Source organism: Crocuta crocuta, unplaced genomic scaffold, assembly GCF_008692635.1.
Source record: "Crocuta crocuta isolate KB4526 unplaced genomic scaffold, BGI_CrCroc_1.0 scaffold309, whole genome shotgun sequence".
Taxonomy (NCBI): Eukaryota; Metazoa; Chordata; class Mammalia; order Carnivora; family Hyaenidae; genus Crocuta; species Crocuta crocuta.
This window is the reverse complement of record NW_027531581.1, coordinates 2,138,321-2,156,795: the sequence shown is the minus strand read 5'-3', so window position 1 is coordinate 2,156,795 and position 18,475 is coordinate 2,138,321.

The window sequence follows — 18,475 nt, the reverse complement described above, 5'->3', positions numbered from 1 at the left end:
TTAAAAGGTACAGAAGTACCTTTTCACAAAAGGAAAAGTAATTTTCCTTCCTCTCCAACATCCTGTTGGTGTTGGGAAATAGAAATTTGCTAATTAGCTGAATATGAAAACATTAATATTTTTAAAGACCTATTTTTTGGAGCAGTTTTAAATTTACTGCAAAATGAAGAGGAAGACACAGATATTTCCCATATATCACATATGCCCATGATGCATAGCCTCTCCCATTATCAACATCTCCCATTAGAGTGAAATATTTGTTACAACTGATTAACCTATATGAACACATCATCACCCAGAGTCCATAGCTTACATTAGAGTTCATTTTTAATACTGTACATCCTATGGATTTGGACAAATGTATAATGATATATACTCATTATTATGATATCATACAAAGTATTTTTACTGCCCTAAAAATCCTGTGTGCTCTGCCTGTTCATCCCTCACTTCCTCTAATCCCTGACAACCACTGATCTTTTTACTGTCTCCATAGTTTTGCCTTTTCTAGAATATGTCAAATAGTTAGAATCATTATAAAAACTCCCTTGGGCCAGAAGGTGAGGGGCTTGCAAATAAGACTCCCTTGGGCCAGATGGTGAGGAAATACCAACCATTGTTTGATCTCAAACTCTATTCAGGTAGAAGGTTAGGGGTTGAGCAACCTAGCTCCTCCTGGCTCCAGCAAGCCCCTGAGATGTAAATCTTTAATGAACACTGTGATTAGAATCGTCAAACATGTTCTTCAAGCAGCTGATAAGCAACCCCCACCTCTAACCACAGAATTCTCGCTTCTGTACACCGCCTTCACCCCTCTCCCTACATAAACCTTGAGCTATGGCTCGGTGGGGCTCTCTTCCAAGGACTTTTCCGGTGCTCGGAAGGGACTGTCAGGCCGGACTAAAATAAACCTGAGTAACCAACTCCTTTTGTGTTTTGTGGGCTTTGTTCTCAGTGATTCTCCTTTGGAAAGGGCGGTCTAACATTATATCATTTGTAGCCTTTTCAAATTGGCTTCTTTCACTTAGTAATATGCATTTAAGCTTCCTTCATGTCTTTTCATGGCTTGATACTTCACTCCCTTCTAGTGCTGAATAATAGTCCATTGTTTGGATGTAGCACAGTTTATCCATTCACCTACCAAGGGACGTACTGGTTGCTTCCAAGCTTGGGCAATTATGAATAGAGCTGCTATAAGCATCTTTATGCAGATGTTTGCATGAACATGTTTTTGATTCCTTTGGGTAAATAGCAAGGGGTGCAATTGCTGAATTTAATGGTAAATATATGTTTAATTTTCTAAGAAGCTGCTGAACTGTCTTCCGAAATGGCTATATCATTTTGCATGCCCACCAGCAAAGAATAAGCATACATATTGCTGTACATCCTTGTCAGCATTTGGTGGTGTCAGTGTTCTGGATTTTGACCAATATAATAGATGTGTAGTGGTGTCTCATTGTTTTAATATTCATTGCTCTGAAAACAGATGATGCATAATACCTTTCCCTATGCTTAATTTCCATTTGTATATCTTTTTATTGGGGCATCTGTTAGGGTCTTTAGCCCATTTTAAAATTGGGTTGTTTCCTTATTGTGGAGTTTTAGGAGTTCTTTATATAATTTGGATAATAGTCATTTATCAGATGTGCCTTTTATAAATATATTCTTCTCATCTGTGGCATGTCTTCTCATTCTCTTGATGTTATCTATTGCAGAGCAAAAATTATCAATTTTAATCAAGTCCAGCTTATCAACTCTTTCTTTAATGAATCCTGTCTTTGATGTTTTATTTAAAAACTTATTACCATACACAAGATCATCTAGGTTTTCTCCTATGCTATATTCTAGGAATTTTATAGCTTTGTGTTTTACAGTAGGTCTGTAGTGGAGAAAAAATAATTGTCCCTCTATCCTTTTAAGTTCAAAAAGATAGATAAGAGAAAAACAAACAAGTTTATTACCATGTATATCTCATATATACCATGGGAGATAACCAGGGGGAAATGAGTATCTCTCAAAGAGGTGGCTTAGAATTTTGGCTTAAGTACCAACTTCAATAAATCAAAGAAAGACGGGTGTGGGAGGTCCCACATGAGATGATCATGAAAAGTATGTAAACAAAAGTAAGGATTTTTATGAGGATTTAAGTTGCTGCCTTTTTTATTGATAAGAGCCACTTATGATTTAGGCATCCTTATCTTCATTGTACAGGGAGTGAGCCAAGCTTTCAAATAAATATATCCTTCAAATATGTAAATTTCCTTTACACAAAAGTAACCTCTACTCTGTTTTCAGAGATTCTCCTGTGTCTGTTGTTTTTTAAAAATAATCAGCTCAAAATAATTCTAATGCCAAAGAGGTGTATTCTGGATTGGCATAAACTGCACCCTTAGGTCTAGGATTCATTTTAAGTTAATTTCTGTGAAGAGTTTAAGGTTAGAGTCTACATTTATTTTTTTTCCATATGGATGTCCAGTTGTTCTAATATATTTGTTGAAAGACTATCTCTGCTCCTTTATATTGCCTTTGCTCCTTTGTTTAAGATCAGTTGACTATATTTATGTGGGTCTCTTTGTGGGCTCTCTATTATGTTCTATTAATCTAGTTGCCTATTCTTTCCCCTGTACTACACTGTCTTAATTACTGTGGTTTTACAGTAAGTCTTGTAGTTGGGTAGTGTCAGTGCTCCAACTTTGTTCTTCTCCTTCAAGTTTGTTCTGATTTTTAAAAAAATATGATTTCCTCACTTGAGAGACATGTTCAGTACAAGAATTTTATTTATATAATGGATCTAGAGGGTATTATGCTGAGCAAAATAAGTCAGACTGAGAAAGATCAATCCCATATGATTTCAGTTATATGTAGAATCTAAAAAACAAAACAAATGAACAAAGTAAAAAAGAGACAAATGAAAACACAGACTCTTAACTCTAAGTATAAAGAACAACCTGATAGTTGGTTACCAGGGGGATGGGGGGGGAGGGTGAAATAGGTAAAGGACATTAAGATGGCACATATCATATGAGCACTGAGTAATGTATGTAAGTGTTGAATCACTATACTGTACACCTGAAACTACTATAACACTATATGTTAACAAAAACAGCAACAAGCAAATAAATAATCAAGCATCAGAATCAGATCTATAAATACAGAGAGCAAACTGACAGTTGCCAGAGAGAAGGTGTGGGGGGGGAGGGATGGGCAAAAAGGGTGAAGGGAAGTGGTAGATAAGATACAGACTTTCAGTTATGCAATGAACAGGTCATGAGAACAAAAGGCACGGCACAGGGAATATGATCAATGATATTGTAACAGTGTTGTATGGTGACAGATGGTAACTATCCTTGAGGTGAGCACAGCATAATGTATAGAGAAGTTGAATCCCTATGTTGTACACCTGAAACTAATGTAGCCCTAGGTACTCCAGAAAAGCAAAGCGACCTCTGGCACAGTGAAAATACATGAAAGAATCAGTGTATCTGGCAGGGAGTGTAAGATGTTAACTGCTGACCAGAAGAACTTACGCCTGACAATTAGTTGCTTTCACTGGTGTCATTACTTACGTTATTTGATTTCTGCCCACCTCAGGTACATATAATCTATTCCAATGCCTTGCCTCTGGATCATACATGTAGTTGTTTATTCTCCTTCAGTTCCTAAACTATGATCTCCGAAAGTCCCTCATGTAACTTACTTTTCTCAACATCAGGAGTTAGCTTACATGTGACATGGAATCACTTCTTCTATCTTAGCACATGCCACCCACAGGGATAGCAAATATCTTTATATCTGAAGAAGCAATTCCTTTAACGTTTAAAGGGCAACTGTGAGTGCCAATGGCCCACGTCTACATCTCCATTTGCTACCGAAGGTATGCTAGCACCACTGAATTGAGCAAATTATCACAATTACGTATGTATTTTTATTTTCAAACCCCAAATTAGATGACACTAATTTGCTTTCCTTGAGGCTATTTATCTTTTAAACCCCAGAAAAATAGGCTTAGAAAGAATGCATTGGATCATTTGCTGAAAAATGCCCTCAGCATGGAACATGCACAAAAATGTTATCGTTGCCTGAGTTGTACCACTGCCACAGCTCACACTGTTCCTTTAGAATACCTGAATTTTTTTTTGAAGTTGATTGTCTTTCATGACTACATTTTTATAAGAGGCTGTTTTATTCATAATTTCAAATGAATCAGTTGGGACAAAGATATGTAGTATTGTTTATGCTTAGGATAATGTCATACTTTGGCTAAACTATATTTTCATTTCCATTCTTTTCTCTTAATTAAGATATCTAGAGTTAAGTCTATTCAAAGAATCTATCTTGATTTCTGTCAGTTAAAATAGTTTTTCCTTTTTTGGGGGGTGGGGGCAATAAGAAAATGATTTTTCCTGTTCTTTCCTCTTATTTTTACAAATGTGCTCCTTTGTTTAGAGATATATTTCCCTACCTGCTTTTCTGGTTTAACATAGAATTTATTGTAATTTCTCTCATCTATAAGAAAAAAATATTTATGCTTAAGAATGTTTCACTGCACAAAAGCAGCTACTCTTCAAATCCAGTATTATTGTGGAGGCCAATTTCTGAGAATACTCTGACAAGTAGACAAAGGAGAGAATTTCCCAGAAAACAAAACAAAAGTTGGCACAGTTATTTATTTTTATTTGATATAGGAATAAGAACTGAATGTGAATATGATACAAGAATATGAATATATGATATATGAACTGTGGTACAGTTATTTATTTTTATTTGATATGTGAATCTCAATCATTACAAGATTGGTACAGGGGCACCTGAGTGGCTCAGTTGGTTAAGTGTCTGACTTTGGCTCAGGTCATGATCTTGTGGTTCGTGGGTTCAAGCCCCGTGTCAGGCTCTGTGCTGATAGCTAGCTCAGAGCCTGGAGCCTGTTTCAAATTCTGTGTCTACCTCTCTCTCTGACCCTCCCTTGCTCATGCTTTTTCTCTCTATCTCAGAAATAAATAAAACATAAAAAAATTTAAAAAGAGATTGGTACAAAACCAAATACTGTACATTTTATGACAGAATGCAAAATATCCTTAAAATTTAAAGATAAACCCAAAGATTTAAGACGATTTGGGCATGTGAAAGGATGTTTGGATGATAGATCCCATCAGATAATCAAACTAACTCTTCTGACTTCAGAAGTAATTTCCTAGGAAATCTAAAGAAAGACTGATTTAGTCAAAATACACCTGAATTTCAGCAGGATACCTCAGAGTTTCTACTGATGTTTTAAAAACTGATTATTAGTGAGATTCCCATTAAAGAAGTTATTTATATAAAGAGACTGGGCCTCCAACTGACAAAGATATCACAGCAAGAAATCAAGTAGATTTGCAGTTGAACTTAATCACATTGAAATTTCTTTGTAACAGCCATGACCCTAGGTGGTCTTCTTGTTTATTGCTTTATTTATTTGGAGACATTAAACTTTTACATGAACTTTTCATAACTTTCATTGTTTTTTCATTGTTCCCTAATTAGGACAGGAAGTTGTTATCCTTTAGCCAGAATTCCATATTCTTCTTTCAAAGTTTAACAGGGGTAAACAATCCATATTGAGTTTTCCTTTTTTTTTTTTAGGTAAGTTTCATTTGTCTTTGACATTTTATGTATATATTTTCTCTTAATCTACTATAAGTGCTATCTTTTTTAAAAACAGAAATTTCTAGGGGCACCTGAGTGGCTCAGTCGCTTAAGCATCCAACTCTAGATTTTGGCTGAGGTCATGATTTCACGGTTCCTGAGTTCAAGTCCATGTTTGGGCTTCAGATTCTGTGTCTCCGTCTCTCTCTCTACTTCACCCCTGCTCATGCTCTGTCTCTCTCTCAAAAATAAATAAACATTAAAAACATTTTAATTAAAAAAAAACAAAATTTCTAGGTTTCTAAAATAGCAGATTTCTAGTTTTCAAAAAAACCTAATTGTGTTGCTTGTAGCATTAAAAATGTCAAATTAAAAACAAAAATCCCTGGTGTATTTTGTAGGCATACAGACGGCAATTATTTCTCTTTTTCTACACATAGATCCTTTTAAATATATTAGCCGGTAGGTCAAGAAAAGGTATGTATTTATAATTATAAAATAAACCACTAAGCAAAACAGAAAAAAAATCTCTAATATCCAAAGCCATTTGTCACTGTGTATTTGAATGTCTATCATCTGTACTCCCAACTAAGACAATTAGCTGAGGATGGTGTGAGAAAAGGCTTGGTTTAAAGGCTAAGGTTGGGTACTCTGATTAGTTGAAAATCAGTCATCAAAGGCTCAATTGTCATTTAACAAGTGTTCAGAAATCTGAAAATAAACTGAAACCTAAGGGAGAAGCAGTGACTGTAAAGCCTGTGGAACATAGCCTCCTTAAATGCTAGGACATTTTTGCGTATTAAATCCTTTCTTGGCTAGCTTTCCTGCTGTGTACGACTCACTATGAAAAGCAGGCACTTGCAAGGCACAGCTGGAGACCAAGTAAAACAGGATTTCAGAACCCAAAACATTCTAAAATTTCCTCTTATTGCCCCACATGCTTACTTAAGAATGTTAAGGCTTCCATTGGTAACCTTTTTATGTGTATGTGGTTTCTGATTAATTACACTACTTGAAATGCTACTTAAAAAACAGAAGTCATAATAATGATAATATCTGGAAGGTATAAAATTTTTGTTCTACAGAGTTTAAAGTATGGTGGTTGGTTCTTGTTGTAAATGTAAAACTGGGGACAATATATCTGTTACTGTTTGGAGGTGTGTTAATTAATTATCACCAGAATTAATTTAACATATTATTTTACATGATATTAAAGATTATATTAAATGCATCTTCTTACAGATGGCTGGATTAGACAGATTATCTCTGCGTCATTTTTTTATAACATTTGTTAATTCTTAATAAATATTTATTATTCTTAACCATAAATTGCAAACATTGAAGTCTCACATCAATGTTTTTCAGATTTTTCTGTCTTCCTCTCTCTCTCTGGTTACAAGTTGCTGGAGGCAAGTACAAAATTCTTGTAGGAAACTGATACATGTAAAACCTACCACAAATCTTTAAAATGATACAAGTCCTTTGTGCAATGCTAAAAATAGCTGTAAGTTCACTCATAAAAGTATGTGGAGAACTCCTGGTTTCAGATCTAACGTGTAAGGAGCTTGGGAATCATCTTCCATCTTCCTACAATATAAATCTGGAAAAACGGTATCAATGGCTTTTCTTGGAACCACAGAGGAATGAAGTCTTAACACAAACAGCCACCTGAAAATCTGGAGAAAAAGGCAGATGTAGAGAGACACGAAAACTGGTATCTGCTTATCTAGAGCAGAAGCTGCTGGAGATATAAATTGTTAAGGACATTTTAACAGTAACTTTGACAAACTGCTGGAAGCTGAGAGTAGATTAACATAAGAGTGAGAAAATCCTGGGGGTTGCAATTTTACGGGAGCCCTCACATTTTCCTGGGCCTTTCTTATAGGTATTCCACCAGGTTTTTATAGTGAGGATCCAAAAATCCAAGGAAACCTGGGACCCATGAGGAAGAAAAGGAAAAATTTTAAAAGTCCACTATTTTACTTGAGTACTTGTCCACCCTATTATCAATAAAAGATAGAGCAAGTAGGCAGAAAACCAGTAAAGATAAATAAGACCTGAGTAACACCATTACTCAACCTAAGTTAAATAATATTTATAGACTGACTCCAACAACAGAAAAATCCACATTCTTTTCAAGCTCACAGGGAACGTTTACCAAGATAAGCAATGTTCTATACCATGAAACATAGTTTAACAAACTTAAAAGACTAAAAATCATATGAAGTAGTACATTCTCAGACCAAAATGGAACTAAATTTGAAATTAATTATAGAGAGCTGGAAGGACCCAAAATAGTTAGACATTAAATAACACATTTCTGAATGAGCATGGTCCAAATAAATCTCAAAAGAAAATTTAAATATCATGACTTAAATGAATATGAAAATAGAACTTATCCAAATTTTTGTGATACAACTAAAATAATTCTTAAAGATATATTTAAAGTATTAAATTAACTTATTATAAAATAAGTAAGGTCTAAAATTTTTAACCTCAGTCCCCACTTTTGGAAAATACAGAAAGAAGAGAAATATAAACTTAATGAAAGAAGAAAGGAAATAATAAAACTAAAGCACATATTAACAAAGTTGAAAATAAGAAAATAGCAGAGAAAAAGAAAATTAACCCAAAAAATGATACTCTGAAAAGTTCAATAAAATTGATAAACTTCTAACCGGGCTAAAAAGAAGATAAAGTTTACCAATGTCAGAAATGAAAGAGAGATCGTCCCTACTGATTCCATAGACATTATGAGGATAATAAAAGAATACAAATAACTCTATCCCTATACATTTGATAATTTAGATGAAATGAACCAATTGTTTGAAAGACATAAAGTAATAAAACTGATGCAAAGAGAAATAGGTAACTTGAATAGTCTTAGATCTATTAAAAAATTTAAGCAATCATTAATAATCATTTAAATAAGAAACCATCAAGCTCATATGGTTCATTAATGAATTCTACCAAAATTTTGAAGGTGAAATGGTAACAATTCACCAAAATATTTTCCATATAATAGAAATATATGGAATATCCATTGACTAATTTCATGAGGCCAAAATTACACAAAATATGAAAACCACATAAAGACTTTACAAGAAAAGAAAGCTGTGAGCCAATATTTCTCATGATTGTAATTACAAAAATAATTAACAAATAGCGGTGTCGGGTGANTTTAGAAATGTACAGAAACAGGTTTTACAGAAGTATTCTTATAGAACTGCCCCAATTATAGTGAGGTTGAGTAACTAAGAAAATAACAGGATGTTCACATTTTAATAACACTGAGATTAAGTTATAGGCTTGTAGATACTCATCACAGCTGCCAGGGTAAGGGAAGGTATTGTGAAATGTAGGCCTTAGGGAAGGGGCTGCTATACATCACCAGTTAGCAAAGGTATATATAGTAACTTATGTTCTGCTCTTATCTGTTCCTCCTCTCTATGTCAGGCTCTTTGTCTCTGGTCAAGACTTGATTTTCCAGTTATATTCTCTATGGCACCAGAAAGCCAACTGTACCTTTTAAAGAGTTTAGTTCATTTCCAATACATAGAATAGCCTCTTTGAGTGCATTTACCTTTGTGTCTAGTTTTATGATTTCTTGAATAGCTAGGGCATGAGAGACATTTTTGGTTAGTTGATTTACATGTTGAGCTGTATGAACCTCTTGGACTAACACAACGGTAGAAACAGATTGTACATGTAAAGGTCAATCTTTTATGAGTAAGGGTCATTAGCCTGTTCATAGCTCAAGGGAAAGTATGTAAGGAAAGAGGACCTGCTGGAGACACGATGCCTGTTCCCATAATCAGAGAAATTCCCACAATAAGTTTCTTCTCAAGGTGCAATCATCATACCAGGGCCGGAATAAGGGGACAAGTCACTCCTGATATTGATCAACAAGGTACCTTAGGGGTCAGTGCTCAAGCAGAAATAATTGAGTGGAGGTGGATATCGGTCGTCATTTGATTGACAAGAGACCGTACAAACTTGCTTTAACCTCACCAGGAGTTTTCTCAACTAGTGGGCTCAGAATGGCTCCCAGCATATGATATCCAGTAAAATGTTGGAGGGAAGGAAGAATAAGGAAGAGGAGGAAGGAGATGTGGAACAGAAGGAGGAAGATGAATAGGAAAACAGGAACAACATAAACAATGCTGAGGGAATCATATTACATTATTTTAAGACAGTATAAAGTCACAGTAATCAAGACATGTAATGATGAAAAAATAGACACATAGATCAGTGAAACATAATAGAGAACCAAGGATAACATAAATATACTAAATTGATTTTTAACAAAGGTATAAAGACATTTCAATGGAGAATAGATAGTTCATTTCAACAAATGATGTTGAAACAATTGATCATCCATGTGCAAAAAATAAACAGAGATGATGACTTTATGCTTTCCACAAAAATTAACTGAAAATGTGTCACATATTGAAATGTAAAAGGCAAAATAAAATTTCTAGAAGAAAATGTAGGGGAAAATCTACATGACTTTGGTTTTTGTGATGACATTTTAGACATAATGGAAGACACTACTGAAAGACAAAAATGCTAAGTTAGGCTTTAATAAAATTAAAATCCTCTGCTCTATGTAAGACCTGGTTAAGTGAGTAGAAATTTAAATACCTGATCAGGAGAAAATATTTGCTAGTCATAGATTTGACGAAAGACTTGAATCCAAAATGTACATAGCAGACTTAAAACTGAACATTAAGAGAATATCCCAATTCAAAATGAGTAAAGGATATACATATGCACTTTATCAAAGAAGATATACAGAAGGCAAATAAACATGTGCAAAGATGGTTGATATAATCTGTTACCAGGGAAACACAATATAGAACATCTATGAGATATTGCTACTTGTGTAGTAGGTGGTTAGAATTAAAGAAAAACTGCTATACTAACACATAGTAAGGATACAGAGCAACAGAAACTTGTTCTCTGCTGGCAGGAATACAATATGGTACAACAACTTAGAAAGGAAGTTTCTTATAAGGCTAACCATAGTCTTAACATGCAATCCAGCAGTCATATTCTTAGGAATTTATCTAACTTGTTTGATAAACTATATCCACAAAAAGTGCTCGATGTGGACATGTTTATAGGACATTTATTAATAACTGTCAAAATCTGCAAGCAATTAAGATGTCTTTCAATAGACAAATAGATGAATAAACTGTGTTAAGTCCATAAAATGGGTTATTGTTCAGTGATGAAAAGGAATGAGTTAACAAGATACGCAAATACATGGAACCCATATTGCTAAACGAAGGAATCCAGTATCTGTGATTCCATTTACGTGGAATTCTGGAAAAGGCAAAACTATAGAGACGGTAGACAAATCATTGTTTGCCAGGGCTTTAGAGATGTGGAGGTACGAACTGGTGAATTAAAGGGCATTATTTTTTATGTTAGGGAATATATTCTGTATGATACTGTGATACTGAATACATGGCATTATGCATTTGCCAAAACAAATAGTAAGTTTCCGGCTCAAAGAATAAATGTCAACGTATGCAAATTGAAAGATAATATAGGAGCTTGAGGAAATCCAGAATGCTATGCAGACTGTGACAAAAGAATGTAACTGTACCAAAAAAAAAAAAAAGTATAAACTAGCCTCAGTGAAGGAGCAGGCGAAAAAGATTTGCTGACCTAAGAAACACTGGAAATGTCTGAAAACTTTGAAGGTAAAAAAAAAAATCTGCCTATAAGCACTGAATTCTAATAGCTGAAATTGTTTCCTAAGGGGTCACAAGTTCACAATTCTGAAACCATTAGCAAGTGTATGCAATATGTATACTGAATCTAAAAACCAGTATACCATATCTATACTGTAAATGAATAATTATGTACATGAATTGCAGATGATGGAAGCCAATTTTCTCACTATTGGAGAGGTAGGTTACTGATAAGCAAGATAGGGGTGGGGAACTAGAATGAGCTATATGGTGCTTGGTTAGAGTTGGAGACATCAGTATGCACCCAGGTTGAATTTAATATAGATACAGTTGTTTGCATGTAGAAATATTTTTACATATGTGTACATAAAAGGATTAGTATACACACATAGTTCCTTATTCTGTCAGTTGAGAAGGCCTAAAAGCAATGATACCCCCTAGCAATATACATACCCAGAGCCGACATCTTTATTTCTAACACCATTCTCCAATAAAATAAACCAAGGATCCTTGGAGAAATGACCAATTCTAGGACTGCAGTGGAGAATACACAAAAATGAGTCTGGAGCACCTTAAATGTCAATATTTCAAGAAGTACTAAAAACAAACAAGAAACCAAACCAAGCACGAAATCTAATGTGATTTGGGGCGCCTGGGTGGCTTAGTCGGTTAAGCGTCCGACTTTCACTTAGGTCATGATCTCGCCGTTCGTGGGTTCGAGCCCCGCGTCGGGCTCTGTGCTGACTGCCAGCTCAGAGCCTGGAGCCTGTTTCAGTCTGTGACTCCCTCTCTCTCTGACCCTCCCTTGCTCACGCTGTCTCTCTCTCTCTCTCTATCCTAGAAATAAATAAAACATTAAAAAAAAAAGAAATCTAATGTGATTCAACTAAGAAACAAAAAAAAGTGTACTAAGAAAAAACCAAAAGAGCTCCCAACGATCAGTACTGAAACAATTTGAACCACAGAATAAATGAAGTCATACTGGATTATATCCTAAAACATAAAATACATATCCATGATTTAATACTGATATAAATAAATTGTCGAATAACATATTAAACTGAGGTACAGACACCAAACTTCAGTGTAAAATTAAAATAATTTATGTAGATATTTCCCCTTCACATAGATACTAGCCCCTCACTCAACTGTAAGCTGTGTTAGAATGGTAATTTTACAATGGAGAAACCTCTTAATCAGGTGATGAGTGTTAATATCAATAGTAGTGTCATACCGATGTACCCTAGATATGATGTGATGAAAATAGCAGTTTACCTCTGGGTTCTTCCTCTTAAAAACCCATAGTCTCAGTATAATCATGAGAAAGACAACAGAAAGATTTCAGTTGAAAGACAATTTACAAATGTATCAATAGATGTACAAAATATAAATGCAGAAATCAATGTATAAAATATCTGCCAAGCGCTCCTCAAAAATGTCAAGGATATCAAAACAAGGAAAGTCAGAGAAATTTTCACAGTCCAGAGGAAACTCAGGATATATTACAAATAAATGTAATGTGGTATCTTAAATAGAATCCTGAAACAGTAAAAGAACATGATATAAAACTAAAGAAAACTGAACTATGGTCTTTAGTTAATAATAATATATCAATATTGGCTCCTCAATTATGACAAATATGCGATACTAAGGTAAGACATTCATAAAGAGGAAACCGGGTATATTGTATATGGTGATTCTCTATATTGTAATCTTAATTTTTCTGTAAATCTAAATCTATTTTTTAAAGTTCATCAAAAAGTTATTCCTATTTACCTCTTTAAAAAGTATATTAAATGTCTACACTTATTGTTTATGTATATCATTTTGGATATTATCATGCTAAAATAAAAAAATAATATTTGAAAAATTGTGTTACATCTATACCATGAAATTCTATTCAGCAATAAAAAGAAACAAATTATTTTATGCACACAAATTGGATGAATCACCAGGTAATTATGATGAGTCAAATGAAGAATAGAATGTGTTTGCCATGTGTCAAGGAAAGGTGTGCATGGTTATGAAAGAGTCACCCAAGGAATGTTAGTGGTCATAGAACTATTTTGAATCTTGAATGTATTAATATTCATATTCTGGTTCTGAAACTGTACTAGAGTTGCAGATGGCCAACTAGGTAATACATACATAGGCTCTCTCTGCATTATTTCTTACAGTTGTATTTGAATCCACAATTACCTCAAAATAAAAAGCTTATTAAAAAAAAGAGTCTTCAAATAATGAAAACAAAAAAAAACTAATGAAATTACATGAATTAGCAGTCAGTGGTAGTAAAATTATTAAAATAACTATTCCAAGAAAACTTCTACTGGTATTTTGCATTAAATCTGTGAGATATAGGTAAATATGGAAGTGTGAAAATAATCTCTGTTTACTTGTAGTTCCTGTGTAAAACAGAAAGCAGAGATCAGTTGAGGATGAGAGTCAGGGCAAATTTGTTGGAGCTGAAGTGACAGAATGTCCAAGTGAGAGGACCATGGGTTAAGGGGGAAATAATGAGATTAAGTTAGCAGTTGTATGTTTTTCTTAAGCAAGGATCATTTGTAAATCTATGCAATAGGTAGGGAGATGGCTCTAAAAGAGGAATTGGGTTTGCCAGGCTAGTATCACAAATCAAGAAAGAGGTAAGGCAGTTACATTTTATTCCGGAGAATAATGATAATAATGGATTGTGGAACTTAAGCTTGGTAATGAAGATAATGTGAATGTGAGGCTGTTGATTGATAGTGAAAAAGTCATTGGATCAATGGATTATAGAATAAACCGAGTCCTGAGATTGAACCCCCACCTGCTGATTGTAGAAGAACACGGGCAACTGAATGCTATGCTATGATCCTTTTCTACATATAGCAGGCAGGCTTCCTAAAATCTCGTGAGATTAATACTTGGCCTTTGGCATGCCTTACATTCTGAAGTTTCTACAAGTAGTAGTTTACATTTATAAGCTGCTGTGATTACATTTTTTATTCATTCACAGGACAGAGCTTCTTAGTAATTTATTTTTAATGTGCCCATATATAAAAATAACCCACCTGGACAGCTTATACGACTTCCTCTAAGAAAAGACAATATTATATGTAACGTATTTCCTAAAGATTGTATCTGAAAAATGTGAGTAGCATAATTTATTTTAGATTCAGTAGTAATAAGTACCCTAGAAATAAATGGATAGAAATGACTTCTGCATGGGTTAGCTAAGAAGTAATCTCATATTTGTATATAGCAAAGCTAAGTAATAGTATAAAAAGTTATTACCTTTTTTGCATCTATACCAGCTGTACGCTTGCTTTAGAAGAGAATTAGGAAGATGGAAGAACCTAATTGTCCCTTACTAAAGTATGGAAAGGAAAAGAGAGCAATTTAAATAAAATAGATCTATAAACTGTGCTCTGGATGAACTACTTCTTTGTGTATATTTTAAAATAGTATTTGATGTTTCTAAAATGCCAATATAACTCTGATATTTCAAATAAGGCATTTTACTTCCCATTATTTTTTCATTATTCAAGAACTACTCTGTGTAAAAATTTGATCTAGGTAATACAAAACAGTAACAAAACACACATAGTATTTAGTCACGATCACTCAGAATTTAATGTGCTATGAGAGGAAGAAACATGACTTAATGCATGTATATATGTTCATTTCAGCAAGCATTCATGGTACGTCTAATAAGCACTGAGTGGAATATTGGGAATTTAAAAAATGAAGTATGAATGTATTCATCTATTCAACAAGAAACTATTTTAAATTCCTATGATGTATCTCATGTTGCTCTAGATGCAATTGAATCTACAGTCAACAAGATTGACATGTTTCCTGATTATAAAGAGATTATGTTATGAAGCATAAAAAAGCACACAGACAAATTATGAGATTATGTTAAACTTTGAGGGAAAATAGGAAAGAAAGTAGCGGGGAAAAGTTGAGGAAGAAGTTCAAGGGAATTATTTCTCTTGTTTGAGGAAGATGGGAGTGGATATGAGATAGGGATCATATATTTCTCCATAGATTGTAGTGTATGTTCCAGATATGTATGTATATATGTATGTATTTAAGTGTTGTAGTTTTGCATGTGTTCATCACGCTCTTGAGATAGCTAAGTAAATTGTTAAAAGTGGGGTATTTACAGGCCTGTGATGGGAATGATGTGCCATCATAAACCGAGCATAATGACTGTTCCAACATGGAGTGTCTCTGCAGTCCACGGAGAGAGTGAGAGTATGGGGGTGAGAGTCAGAGATTTATCTTATCTATATTCTTTCTCTTCCTCTTTAAGTTTATTTATTTTGAGGCAGGGAGAGAGAGAGAGGCAGAGAGAGAGGGAGAAAGAATCCCAAGCAAGCCCCGTGCTGTCAGCATAGAGCCCTGTGCAGGGTTCAAACTCAGGAACTGTGAGATCATGACCTGAGCCCAAACCAAAAGTCAGATGCTTAACCGACTGAACCACCCAGGCACCCCATTCTTTTTCTTCTTTTATGTTTTTTTTTTTTACATTGGCTGATTCCTTTCAAGACATTTTGGTTGAGATACTTAGGAATTTATTTAACCAAAGGCATTTTTAAAAGTAAAGATTGATTGATACTTTTACTCTCCTCCTTCCTCAAAAAAACAGAGGTTAGAACACTTAAATTCTTATTACTCGAACTCATAAACTATTATTCTCATATATTTTTGTTCTCATTTTTCTTTAACCCCCAAATATTTACTGTTATTCTGTATAGTCACTTATTTAAATCTACTGATAGATGTATCTCTTTTCTTTCTCTTCTTATATCTCAAACCTTCCATCTGAGATCATTTTTATTCTAGAAGAAAAACATTTAAGAATTTATTTTTATTTTATTTTATATTTTATTGTAAATTTTTATGTTTATTTATTTTGAGAGAGAAAGAGAGAGTGAGCAAGTAGAGGAGGAGCAGAGAGAGAGAGGGAGAGAGAGGATCCCAAACAGGCTCTGGGCTGCCAGCACAGAGCCTGATACAGGACTTGAGCTCATCACTCAAGAGATCATGACCTGAGCTGAAACCAAAAGTCAGTGCTTAACCAACTGAGCCATTCAGGAACCCCTAGGAACTTCTTGATTGAAGGCCTGCTCTGTCGATTTTAGTCTCCTACCTATCTGTTTGTCTGTCTTTGTCAGTTAGAAGGCCTCAGTTTAAAACATAAGGAACTATGACTATATTACATACAGATTACACAGTAAAGGATTAAGTTAGCAAGTCTAGGCTGTCCAAATTTTATATTCTAAAGAAATGTTTGATTCTTGTTCATCTCCTGGGAGGTAACCTCTAAGTCCTTATCCTGTCTGTACAGAGTGTGTTTGGAATATCTTGCTCATACAGAGGGTTTTTATTTATCTAAACCTGTGGGCCAAAGCATACAATTTATGCTAAACATGTGGAAACCTTGGGCCATGTGTCATCAGCTTGATCTCTGGAGGGAATGAAAACTGAAGTTCAGCCATACAGGCAGTCAGCCATTCCTACATAAGCAACCCACAATAGGTCTAAGACATTGCACATGACTATCTAGGTCTTCTTTTCCCTTATTGCACATACAATTTGGCCCAGAAAAATAGGTGAGATTAGCACGTAACTTCTTAAACATGGGAAGTATTTAGGTTGTGAAATATCTCTATCTTATACCCTAGATAATGTGACATTTTACAGGGATTTATGCCTCACAAACCACAGATTTTGAGTTCATTTACTCTACCTCGTCCTTAGTCAAGTACCCCCTCCTAAGACCATTCCAGAAATAAGGACTACTGTCCCTAGAAAATATCACTGATTTATTTATGAGGAGGATAGATTGGATCATCTGCTTTCTTTTTTTCCCCCCTCTGATTAAAGAGACTGAATAAACATAGGACAACTAATTTACATTCTACTTCCCCAAAATAAACTATGTGTGAACTCAGGAATGTAATTTATATCTATGAATGATACTAGGTTAGAATTGTTCTTTGTTTCTAAGTTCCATGTAACCTCTAACAGTTTTTAAAAGATTTATTCTTGATGCACCTGGGAGGCTTAGTCACCTGAGCCTCTGGCTCTTGATCTAGGTTCAGGTCTTGATCTCACCGTTCAAAAGATCCAACCCTGTATATCCAGCCCTTCGCATCCGGCTCTGTGCTGACATCATGGGACCTGCTTGAAATCTCTCTCTCTACCCTCCCCATGTTCATTTTCTCTCTCTCTCAAAATAAATAAATAAACTTGAAAAAGATTTACTCTTAATATCCTTCTCATGATGTTACTAATAACCAGTTATTATTTTCCACTTTTGTTACAGCCCCCTTTCCCAGTCCACCACACTGTGGTGTTGGATGAACTAGCACAGTGCTTTTACCTAGCTTTTTGCATAAAGAGCCATTCACTTTATTATATTAATTAGTTATTGCTATGTAACAAGTTACTACAAAGCTTAGTGGAACAAAACCATAATAAACATTTTATCTCTCACACGGTAATTTGTCAGTGGCTTTGCTGGGAGGTAGTGTCTCAATCTTTGTAATGAGATTGCAATTAAATGGTCCAAAAAGATCTCAGCTGTTGAAGGTTAATTAGGGATACAAGATCCATTTCCAATGTCTCTCATTCACTTGCCCAGCAAGCTAGTGCTAGCAACTTGGCAATAAACCTCAGCTTCACTCTCTGTAGGACCCTCTATAGGGCTGTTTGGAGGTCTTTACAACATGGCTTTCTTCCTTCTCCACAGCAAGCAATCTGAGAAAGAGCCAAGCAAAAGGTATATGTTATTTATGACTTAGTCTAAGAAGTCTGAGCTTAGCACCACCTTGGCCACATTTTATCTGTTACTCCCCAAATCTGATGAGCATTCAAGAGGCAGAAGATTTGGCTTTACATTTGGAAGGTAACAATGGAAAGAATTTGTGGAGATATAAATATATATATGTATTTTTAAGTTTTTAATGTTTATTTATTTCTGAGAGAGAGAGAGCACCAGTAGGGTAGGAGCAGAGAGAGAAGGAGACACAGAATCTGAAGCAGGCTCCAGGCTCTGAGCTGTCAGCACAGAGTCCTATGTGGGACTCAAACCCACGAACTGTGAGATCATGACCTTAGCCCAAACTGGACACTTAGCTGACTGAGCCACTCAG